This window comes from Cupressus sempervirens, chromosome 8 (genome assembly GCF_028749045.1).
Source record: "Cupressus sempervirens isolate cs-2001-9-10 chromosome 8, ASM2874904v1, whole genome shotgun sequence".
In the NCBI taxonomy this organism is placed as follows: domain Eukaryota; kingdom Viridiplantae; phylum Streptophyta; class Pinopsida; order Cupressales; family Cupressaceae; genus Cupressus; species Cupressus sempervirens.
The window spans coordinates 763,438,480-763,451,008 of NC_143125.1; the positions used below are offsets into that span (position 1 = coordinate 763,438,480).

General features: G+C 38.0%; 1 pseudogene; it reads right to left on the reverse strand.

The window, feature by feature from the left end:
* Positions 1–298: 298 nt before the first annotated feature.
* Positions 299–12,529, reverse strand: part of LOC149544661 (TMV resistance protein N-like) — a 31,567-nt pseudogene continuing 19,336 nt past the window's right edge.

Here is a 12,529-nt window from a genome sequence, read left to right on the forward strand (position 1 = left end):
TGCTGTTATATATATTTATCGCAGGGGTAAAACAGCTCGAAGAAATTGTGCTAGGGTTAGAAAACAGCTGGAGCCCTTTTCTGTGGGTTTTGTGAAAGGACAATGCACAATATGACTCTGGTATTTTGCCGCAAGGGTTTTCAGAACGGATCAGGGATAGAGGACTGATTGTGAGATGGGCGCCACAGGTGAAAGTTCTGTAAAAACCCCCACAAAGGGGTGATATTTTATATATATATATATCATCTGTAAAAACCCCCACACAGAAAAGAGGGCAAATATCTGTATAAAAACTTGTTTATTCCAACTCCAATTCATGTGCAACCAAACGGAGCAAATGTGTATTCTCATATTGAATTCTTGGTGAACCAAACGGGTCCAAATCGGATTCCCAAAATCGAAACCTAGATTTCAAGTTCCAGAATCCCAAATCAAGGATTCCGGATGCTAATTCTGAAATCATATTCCAGCAACCAAACGAGCCCTAACAGAAAATTAGAACGTTGGGGTCTTCATAGACAATGAAAGGTTAAGTCTTAATCATTTAACTGGTCTCATGGAACTGCAGGCCAATATCCATAACTTTTTTTAATGTGGATTGTCAAACCCTAATACGTAATGGATCTTATTTCAGTGTTTGCGACTCTGCAGAGCATGAAATGCCACAATGCAAGACAAACCTTTGGTCTGATCCTTGTCTAGTCCTGACCATCATGCCACATCATATGTCCAAGGTGACTTGATTGATGACTACCATGAAGTGTCATACTGTAAGTTTTTGGATTAAAATATAGAGTTTGATTAATTTAGGAAACTCATCAATTATTATTATAATGGAGTATTCTTCTATTGAATAAAAAAATCTAGTTTGTCTATGATTCAGAACTAAGGATTGAAAATTATTTTAGGGACAATTCAGAATTTATTATTGGAAAATAGGTGCAAAATTTGAAAGATTCGGACATTTGAATTAAGGCACCCACATTCTGGAAAACATTTGTTTTATATTTTACTTGACAAATTATTCAAAGAAAAATCAGATAGAAATTTGACTTATATTTTTCTATTTTTTAAATTATCATTTATTTTTCTGTTTATTAAATTACCATTTAAAGCGAGGTTCAACCCTAACAACTTGCAGGGCTTCTTCAGGCGAGAGACCGCAAAGCTGAAGATTGTGAATCCTACCGTCTAACACTTCGATGCGGCTAACGACCACAATGCTCACAATGTATTTGTACATGTTGCTTTCCTTATGAATGCCAATCCTACAAATGAGATAAAGTTGCTCTGGCAAGAGTGATGTGCGTTTCAAAGCCTGAATATTGAGCTCCAGCAGTCTATCCGGACTGACGGTCAAAAGGAAGGGCTTGGATCTGATTATGTATGCAATTTGATCCTCGTTGCAACCAAATCTATGGAATATGGACACAAACTGTTCAACATTATCGAGGCTTTTTAGTCACCCCAATGAGGGCTTTCTATTCAACATTTTTGCAGCATCGGCTGAAAGACATGTTTAATCTTCGGTAACGAAGTGCAAGAAAGAGATTTTGCGAAGGGGCATTGTTGCTGTTGGTGACATTGTTACTGTCTGCTAGAATAGAGAGATTAGACCGAAAATGGGTTAGGGTTTTCAGAACAAGGGTGCACGACGCAGGCAAGAAGAATTTTTCGATGCTCATGATACAGATGCAGATGTAGATGCAGCAGACAGAGAGAAAACTAGGGTTTCTTAGGGGCCTGCAAAGAACCAACTAGTGTTTCGTTTATGTCAAACGTGTTGTTAATAGCACTATATAAAATCTCAAACACAGTCTTGTCTAGAACTGAATATAAAGTGTAACAATTTTTGCAAGTCAGAATGATGCCAGTCACCAATTTCCCAAGTGGAACCTCCTTCCAGATACCTACAATGGAATTGATTTCCAAATACCTTTGATTTCCAAATTAAATTGATATTTGTTTCCACTTCAATTCATGCACTGACCTTGTGACCAAATTGAAGAACAGATTGGACCTTACAAACATAATTTGGGAAAAAAGACCACCCACGGAAATTAAAAATTGAAACGTACATTCATAGTAGGTTTTATTTTTGTTTCTGGTATGAAACAACAATGGTTGAAGCATAGAAACAAAAACATCATTCTGTGCAAACTAAGGCAAACCCTTTTGCAAAAGAAAAAATGTTAACACAAATTTTTTTGGGCACCATTAATCATAATAATTTAAGGGGGAAAATGGATTGGAATAAAATTGCAGCAAAAAGCTAAAGAGGAGACTTAAATTTACCTTTGATTGGAACACCATCTTCTTCAGACGATTACGTCCAATTTAAATTTTGAAATTTGCATGAACAATTTTTTTAGAGGACACAATGAGAATATGAATAATCAAAAGTGGCTTCTTCAATTTTGAGAAAATGCACTCCAATTTATGCATTTTATTTCTCAACTTTCTGCCACATCAATACATGCAAATGAACGTATTAGAAAAATCTCTCTCTTCATCCATTATATGGATTAGAAGTAGAAGTGGATGAGTGGCTGATGCAGGAGCACCTTCTGAAATTCGGAAAGGAACAAAAATGGATTCGAGTAGTTGAAGACCGTTAAAGATGATCTTTAAATAAATCATTTCATAATGTGATCAAGACAGAGAATCGATAAGGGTGAAAAGATAATAGTTTGATAGAGAGTGCGTGAATAGAGGAAGTGCCCCCAGAGAGCCATCCACTTTGTAATTTGCAGATAGTTATATGTAGTGAAAATATGCAATTTTTTTAATGGTGATTCAATTTTCTTATCAATTCTTGTTACCATTATTTTATTGTCATTATTATGATTGCTCTGCATCAGTGGCTAAATTGGAAATTTCTATGCTATGTTGTATAAATAATTTTTCTGAAATTCTTATTAACTAAAACGAAAAGACTCCCTCAAAAAATAGCTTTCACCCAATGAGAAAAATACTAGTTGAATTTTATATTCTGTGAAAATATTAGAGTAATCAAGAACTTTGATATGTGCAAAAATATTCATTATTCAGAACTTCTTTCAAGAATCTAACTAATGTAAAAGAGTGCAGTAAAAGCTATAGTCTCTACCTTAATGACAGGGACTAAAAACCCAGTTGTCCCTACTTTTAAGTTTCCTCTTTAGGCATTGGACTGATGTAAACAAAACATGGCTTAGAAGAGCCAAGCTGATCACGAAGATCCACAAAATGCCAACATGAGTACTTAAAACCATAATGAGTGAATGAGAAAAAGGGTCGACTAAAAATCTCCATGGAAGTGTTGACCTTTGGACAACCGTTACCTTTCCCAACATTGGACTTCCCTCATGCAATTCATAGGGGGCTGTGATTGAATAGTACTTCTTCCCTCCATGGACATAACTCCTTCTCATTATTCTCTTCCCCTTCAGCCACTCCCACTCCTTTAATGCTTCTGGTGCGCTTACATCTCCTAAATTCGAGAAGCTCTCCACTGGAGATTCATGGTTAGCATGGAACTCAGGGCTTTCGACTTCAATTTCCTCATTAGAATACCAACTCAGTTTGATTTCCTCTAATTGTGGGGACTCCCCCACGTTTGGCAGTCCTTTCATATTGTCGTTATACACTAGATGGAGTACCTGCAACTCATTGCACCCACTAGTATCAGGAGGATCTTCAACCCTCCTGCAATTATATAACCTTAACTTCCTTAGTTTCTCCAGGGGTGAGAAGTTGGGAAACCTTCTTAACTTTTCTAGTTTGGAAAAAAAAACATCCTCTAACAAGACACATGATGTTAGATCTGGTGGCTCTCTTAATCCACACTTGCCAAGTTTGAGCACAATCAATTTTAATAGAAGTTTGAAATTCGGAAGCTTCTTTATGTTTCTCAAATTCCAAAGTTGAACTTCTTTTAATCCGTCGCAAGACTCCAAAATTTTGAGCGCTGAGAAGTCATTAAATGGATCAAACGACTCTATCTGGACATCCATATCCGAACACGCCTCCAAAGCACTTGGGACATCTATATCTGGACATACCTTCACTGAATCACGATCCCACAATACAGTCTTCAAAAATCTTTTATATCTGGAGAGGAATACCCAGCCAGACCAACTATCAATCACAGTCGAATGAAGCTCCACGCAATTTGTACAGTCGAATGGCCCTTCCACTTTATCATGCCCACTAAATTCCACTTTCTCCAGATGTCGTAAACCTTATAATCTTGGGAACTCCTTGATGGATCAAAAACAAAGGTTAATCTCTCTTAGAGAAACACAACGGGTAAGATCTGGCCCCTTATTGACCAAACATTGTAGGCTATGTGGAAACTTGATCTCAAGATATTGTGGACCTTTGAGACTGTGAGAAATATTAAAAAAAAATCATTCACAACTGTAAACCTAAAAAAATTTCTCGGCAACAACTATTATCGAGTAACAGTATTTGTTCGGTAGCCAAAGAAACCAAGTGGCAAGAGAGTTTACCAAGTGAGCTCGGTAAATGAAGAACAAACAACTCGGTAAATGAAAAACTCGGTAGACACTAGGTATCAAGTGAGCTCGGTAGAAGAGAAACTCCGTAGCCACAAGAAGGTGGAACCCAGTAGAAGAAGGCACCGAGTGACCTTGGTAGGAAATGCGATTACTGAGTGAACTTGGTAGCCACTAGAGAATGGAGCTCGTTAGAAGAATTTACTGAGTGAACTCGGCTTGTACTGCAGATGACATCTACCAAAGAGTAGAAGACTTTACCGAGTGAACTCGGCTTGTACTGCAAATGACTTCTACCAAAGACAATACCGAGTGAAGACTTATAATGTGAACTCCTTTTCCACCATTAAAACTAGAGAGCTAGAACTAAAGTACTCAACAATAAACTTCACAAATGCAATGAACAAGAAGCAATGGAATCATGTATGCCTGCTTACTTACTATTCAACTTAGATTCAAACTATTACAAAATCTAGGAGCATTCAACTTCAACCAGAAAACCTTAAACTGGTAAAACTTGAACAACTTCAATACTTAGAAACTTCAAACTTGCAGCTTTAATGGCTACATATAGTAATGCCTGGAGCAATCACTACTTCAACAGGACGAATGAAACAATAAAACATTCAACTTACAGAATGATCAGAGAAGAAACACGTGCAACAATAGGCACGAAATGAACTTCTTTTTCTCTGCACTCTAACGTCTGGATCTGTGAATCACTTCTCTCTTCTTCCTTCTCTGCAACTTCTGATCTACTCTTCTTCTAACTGGTCGAATGAATTTGATCATTCCTTTTGTCATATTTTTTTCCCTCTTTTTAGATTTCAAAATTTCACCTACCACATTCATGTTTATAACTGTTGTGCAGGTCATCAAGGATGGTATGTGAGCATTTCGCTCCAGGGGAAAACATATATTTGCATTTAATATTCCAACACTCCCCCTTTGTCCCTAGCCTAAAAAACAAGGATCACTGCTGATCCACATCAACTACACCAAGACACTCTCTTAGGTGTACAAAAATTCCAATGCCTAATGGCTTGATAAAAATATCTGCTAGCTGTTGCTCAGACTTACAAAATTCTACTTTGATATCTCCATTCTCCACAAACTCTCTGATGAAGTGATATCTAATTTCTATGTGTTTGCTTCTCCCATGGAAGACTAGATTCTTGGACAATGCAATTGATGAGATGTTGTCACAATAAATTGTGGTTCCATCCTCTTGCCTTTCATTCAAATCTGTCAAGATCCTCTTTAACCAAATAGCTTGACATGCTGCTGCATTTGCTGCTATATATTTAGCCTCTGCTGTAGATTGAGCAACAATAGGTTGCTTCTTGGATGCCTATGAAATTGCACTCAATCCCATATGAAACATGTATCTAGAAGTGCTCTTCCTATCATCTATACTTCTAGCCCAATCACTATCCATGTAACCTACCAACTTGAATTCATCATTTGCAGTATACAAAATTCCAAATCCCTCGGTACCTTTCACATACCTTAGGATCCTCTTTCCCGCTTGCCAATGGGAATCCTTTGGTGTTTCCATAAATTTGGAAATTAGACTTACTGCATGCATTAGGTTTGAAAGAGTTGCAGTCAAATACATTAGAATTCCAACCATACTCTTGTATAGTGTTGGATCCACTCTCTTGCTAGAGTCTTCCTTAGTCAACTTCAAACCTATTGTTGTTGGTGTGGGGGCTACCTTACTGTTCTGCATTTTGAATCTATCCAAGATCTGCCTTGCATACTTTTCTTGAGAGATGAAGATGCCATCATGCATTTTTTTTACTTCTATGCCTAGAAAATATTTCAAGAGACCTAGGTTTGTCATTTCAAATTCACTTTTCATGGCCTCTTTGAACTCGCCAATAAGAGCCTTGTCATTACTAGTAAAAATTAAATCATCTACATACAAGACAATAATCAACACATTTCCATTTGCTACCTTGATGTAGAGAGTAGGCTCGCCATTGCTTTTGCTAAAGCCATTGCTCATCAAATATGAGTCAATCCTACTGTACCATGCCCTTGGAGCTTGCTTGAGCCCATAAAGAGCTCTCTTCAATCTATATACTTTATTCTCTTCACCTGCAACTTCATAACTAGGTGGTTGCTCCACATATACTTCTTCCTTCAATATATCATTTAGGAAGGCGGACTTCACATCCATTTGAAATACCTTCCATTTGTGCTAAGCTGCAATTGCTATGACAACACACACGGTTTCCATTCTTGCAACCGGGGCATATGTCTCATCATAATCTCTGTCATACTGTTGTTTGTAGCCCTTGACTACCAGCCTTGCCTTATGCCTATCAATGTTGCCTTCAACATTGCATTTGGTCTTGTAGACTTATTTCACTCCAATCACTTGCTTTTTGGAAGGCAATTCAGTTAGCTCCCATGTCTCATTTTTTTCTATAACATCTATCTCCTCATCCATGGCCTTACACCATTTCTTCTCCTTAATAGCTTCTTCAAAATAAATTGGATCACTATGAGAAAATAATGCAAAATTAACACTCTCATCATAATCCTCATACCTTTCATTTTGATATATCTCCCTAAGAGTCTTGGTCTTTCTTAGTAATAGGGAGGAAAGTGTGGGATCAGAATCTTCACTGCTGCTGCTTAGCAATGACACTTGGTCATGCCTAGAGGAGCTCGGTAATGACTGAGGCTATTTGCCTCTTCTTCTATCTACTCCTTCTTCTTGCTATTCATCAACATCCTCTTTACTTATAATTGACACTTTACTTGAAGTGCTCGGTGACTCATCAGTTGGACCATACCAAGACTGATTTTCAAGAAATTTCACATCTCTTGAAAGAGTCATCTTGTTGTTCAATAGGTCATATAATCTATATGTCTTTGATTCTGAGTTGTACCCTATGAAGATGCACTTCACTCCTTTGTCATCTAATTTTTGCCTTTTCTTTTTAGACACATGTGCATATGCAACACATCCAAACACCCTTAGGTGTTCAACTGTCCATCTTCCTCATGACCATGCTTCCATTGGAATTCTATCACGGACTACCTTTGTAGGAAACCTATTAATTAGGTAAACTATTGTTGCCACAATCTCTCCCCAAAATTCAGTTGGGAGACCTTTCTCTTTCATCATGCTCCTTGCCATTTCAACAATGGTCCTGTTCTTTCTTTCAACCACTCAATTCTGCTGTGGTGTATAGCTAGCTGTGAGCTCTTTCTTTATGCCATGTTTCCTGCAAAAATTTACAAAAGAATTGGAGGTATACTCCCCTCCTCTATCTGATCTTAGGACCTTTATATAATGTCCACATTCTCTTTTAGCTTGGGCTTTAAATTCTACAAATTTATCAAATGCTTCAGATTTATTCTTTAAGAAATACACCCATGTTCTACGACTAAAATCATCAATGAATGTCATGAAATAAGTACTCCCCCAATGGAAGTAACTTGCATAGGACTAACTAGGTTGGTATGCACTAACTCTAATAGATATCTAGCCCTCCCAGAGTTTCTAGAATTAAAGGGAAGCCTATGTTTCTTACCCAAAATACAAGCCTCACACTTGTCACATGAATTTCCTATATGTGACAAACCTTCTACCATTCTTTTATTTGACAATAATTTTAAATTAGCATAGCCTAGATGACAATACCTGAGGTGCCATAGCCATGAGGGGTATTCAATCACACTTGTCAGAGCTGATTGTGTGGGAGGTGTAGCACCAACTTGAGATGAGAAACATGTCTCTATCCTCAAGGGAAACATTCTGTTCTTTTTCATTTGAAGTGCTGCAAGTAAATTCTTGCTCCTATCCTTTTCATGAATGACAGATGTGTCATTCTCTATCAGCACTTTGTATCCATTTTGAATGAGCTGACCAATGCTCATCAAATTGTGCTTCATACCAGGGGAAAAATATACATTTTATATTTCCTTCTTCTCACCTTTCTTGGTGTGGACCATAATAGATCCTTTGCCCATAGCTGGTAGGGTTCCATTGTTACCCATTTTAATCTCAGATTTGAAACTCTTATCAATGAATGAAAGCAAGGTTTCATTACCACTCATGTGGTTTCTACATCGATTGTTAAGGTACCAAAACTCAAGGCTTCCTTCTTCACCAACATTACACATGATGAAGGTAGTGGCATTCTTTCCACTTCCCACGTTAACATTAACTACATTTGCTTGTCTTGACTAATCATTTTGCTTCTTCCAGCATTCACTTGCATAATGCCCATATTTATGATAGTAGTAGCATTCTACATTAATCTTATTTGAGTTGTAGTTTTTCTTACCTCCTCTTGAAGTGTTTTGTGAGCTACTTGCTCCATCTGCTCTTCTTGAGCTTTCTGCTAGAGCATTTCTTTGTCCTCCATTACCTCGGCCTCTGCCTCTGGAGTTTCTACCTAAGCCATTTCTTCCTTTCCCCCTTCCTCTTGGATTTGATTGAGCCTTGAATGCTTGCTCTTGGGAAGATGAAGAAGTAGATCTATTGATCATATGCTCATGGGTTTGAAGAGTACCCATCAATTCATCCACTGTCAAAATAGTGAGGTCTTTTGCCTCTTCTATGGTCATGACCAAATCATCATATTTATGTGGTAAGCTCCTCAATATCTTTTCCACTATCCTCTACTCTTGATAGTCTTCTCCATTTGACTTCAATTGGTTAATCACATTGGAGGTCCTTGAACTAAAATCTACAATTGATTCATTTTCCTTCATTTGAAGGTTCTCAAATTCCCTCCTTATATTCTATAGCTTTATAGTACGGACTTTATCAGTCCCTTTGAAGTTCATCTCAAGGATATCCCATGCTTCCTTTGCATAATTTGCTGCTGCAATCTTTGAAAAAATTGTCTAATGCCTTAGCATCTTTCCTCCTTGACTCTTTCAAATGAGTCTTTTGTGCATTTGTGAATCAGCATACTGTGTTGGGTCGGTCACATCATTGAACCCATTAACTATAAACTCCCACAAATTATTTGCTACCATAATGGTTTTGATTTTCTTTGCCCATGTATCATAATTTTGTCCATTGAAGGATGGTGGCTACTGTCATATCTTTTCTGCACTCCTGCCATGATAAATATCCCAAGAAAACAAATGCCCTAACTCACTTTGGATGTGAGACCTCAAAGCTCTGATACCATGTGAGAAATATTAAAATAAAATCATTCAAAACCCTAAACCTAAAAAAATTTCTTGGCAACAACTATTATTGAGTGACAGTATTTGTTCGGTAGCCAAAGAAACCAAGTGGCAAGAGAGTTTACCGAGTGAGCTTGATAAATGAAGAATAAACAACTCGGTAAATGAATAAATTGGTAGACACTGGATGCCGAGTGAGCTCGGTAGAAAAGTAACTCAGTAGCCACAAGAAGGTGGAACTGGGTAGAAGAAGGCACCGAGTAAACTCGGTAGGCAATGCGATTACCGAGTGAACTCAGTAGGCAATGCAATTACCGAGTGAACTCGGTAGCCACTGGAGAATGGAGCTCAGTAAAAGACTTTACCGAGTAAACTCAGCTTGTACTGTAGATGACTTCTACCAAAGACAATACTGAGTGAAGACCTATAACGTGAACTCCTTTTCCACCATTAAAACCAGAGAGCCAGAACCTGAAGTACTCAATAATAAACTTCACAAATGCAATAAACAAGAAGCAATGGAATCACGTATGCCTGCTTGCTTACTATTCAACTTAGATTCAAACTATTACAAAATCTGGGAGCCTTTGGCTTCAATCAAAAAATTTTAAACTGGTAAAATTTGAACAACTTCAATACTTAAAAACTTTATACTTGCAGCTCTAGTGGCTGCATACAGTAACGCCTGGAGCAATCACTGCTTCAATAGGACGAATGAAACAATAACACATTCAACTTATAGAATGATCATAGAAGAAACACATGCAACTGTAGGCACGAAATGAACTTCCTTTTCTTTGCACTCTAACGTCTGGATCTGCGGATCACTTCTCTCTTCTTCCTTCTCTGCAACTTCTGATTTGCTCTTCTTCTAACTGGTCGAATAAATCTGATCATTGCTTGTGTCATATTTTTCCCCCTCTTTTTAGATTTCAAAATTTCACCTACCGCGTTCATGTTTATAACTGTTGTGCAGGTCGTTAGGGATGGTAGGTGAGCATTTGGCTCCAAGGGCAAATGGACATTTGTATTTAATATTCCAACAAAGACTGTTCAGGTTGGGATGTGCAAACATTGGATTTACTTCGCTTATCTGAAGCCACGTCAGCTGATGCAATTTTTTCATACGTGTAAGCGCTATCAGTTGTTTGGAACTATGTATTGTAATGCTTTTGAGACTGGCCATCCCACGAAAGTCAAGTTTTCTTATGTTCTACACGCCCACCAGCTGAAGCACCAATAGACGTTTTAAGTCGTGGAGGGAAATCTGGGACACTGTTTGATACGTGCACTACTCAACCCTGGCCAATTCAAACCCTGCATTGTCTTTTGATATTAGCCAGTGTGGACTAGGCGGCTCACCCTTCCACCACAACCATCTCCTCATTTCATTTGCTTTACTTTGTGTGAATTCAACATATAGGTTGTGGATGTGAATTTCAGGTCTAGATTCTTCGATAAAGGACTCCTTGCATAGATCGTCAACCTGAAACGACGTATAGATTAAGTCTATACAGGTTTTCCATAAAGACAAATCTAAGTTGCTTTTCATAAAGATAAATCTAAATTAAACTAAAATCTTGTAAAAGCATTTGTTCAAGCTGACCACTTTCTCAATAAAAGAGATCTCTTCGTTTCTTGTCATCGCCAGCCATTCAGTAACATTGTGGGGAGTGATATTAGGTGGCATATATAGAGTGAGAAGCATGAATATGATGCAATTTTCAAGAGGCATATTGTCAAAAGCATTACCTAGCAAAGCCACCAAGTCATCCAAGCCATAACCTGATCAATCAACCAAGCCTTCTATCTTATGAACCCACGCTGACAAATCTGAACCGTATTTACGGGAAAACTGGCCGCCAAAAGCTTTTAGTGCCAACGGATGAAATGTTTGATCTTTGGGACTGACCTCTTTGAAGGAACATCTGTGTGCACACTTGACAGCTAAAGATCTATCCTCTGCCGTTAAAGTGGACTCCTCTACACAAGTCCTTTCGAGCAAGATGGCTATGTTGGAAATTAAGCATCAACGCCTGCAAGTTGTCCTCAAGCCCTATGCCCATCTATCCTATCAGGTCACCGCAGGCATTAATGAACGCTAGGCAATCATTTTTGGTAGGTGAGATTTTGAATTTGAACGTTGAGAGGGAAAGGAAGAATGTGACAAAAAGGAATATTTCTACATTCATTCATTAATTCAGAGCAGATCAAGAAGATCAGAGTGAAGTTGTAGAGCTGAGTAGAGAAGGAAGAAGGAAGGAAGTTTGTGCCTGCAGTTGCACGTGGTTTCTTGTTCACTCTGTAAGTTTGTTGTTTGGATTTTTCCTATTGAAGCAGTGATTTCTCCAGGCACCATTGTATGTAGCCATTAGAGTTGCAGGTTTAAAAGTTTATTAAAGTTTGAAGTATTATCAATTTAGGGTTATTTTAGGGTTTTCTGGTTGACGTTGAATGCTCCCAGACTTTGTAATAGTTTAATAAAAGATTGAATAGAAAGCAAGCAGCATACTTAATCTATTGTTCTTCATCTTCTATTCATTGGATTTAACAAGTTTGGTTGAAAGCTTAAAGCTGTGGCTCTCTGATTTTAATGGTGAAAGCATTCACGTTGAAATCTCTTAAGTTATAATTTCTCAGTTGGAGCTGAGCTCACTCGGCATCTATTGTTGCCGATTATTATCTCTTTGTGTGTTGAGCTAACTCGGCACTTGTTGCCTGTCATTCGACACCTTCATGTGCCGAGCAAGTGCTGAGTAAATTTGGCACTCGGCACCTTCCTGTGTCGAGCACTTTTCTTCAAGTGTCGAGCAACCTGCCACTCGACACCATCAAGTGCTGAGTAAAATTGGCACTCAACACCTTTA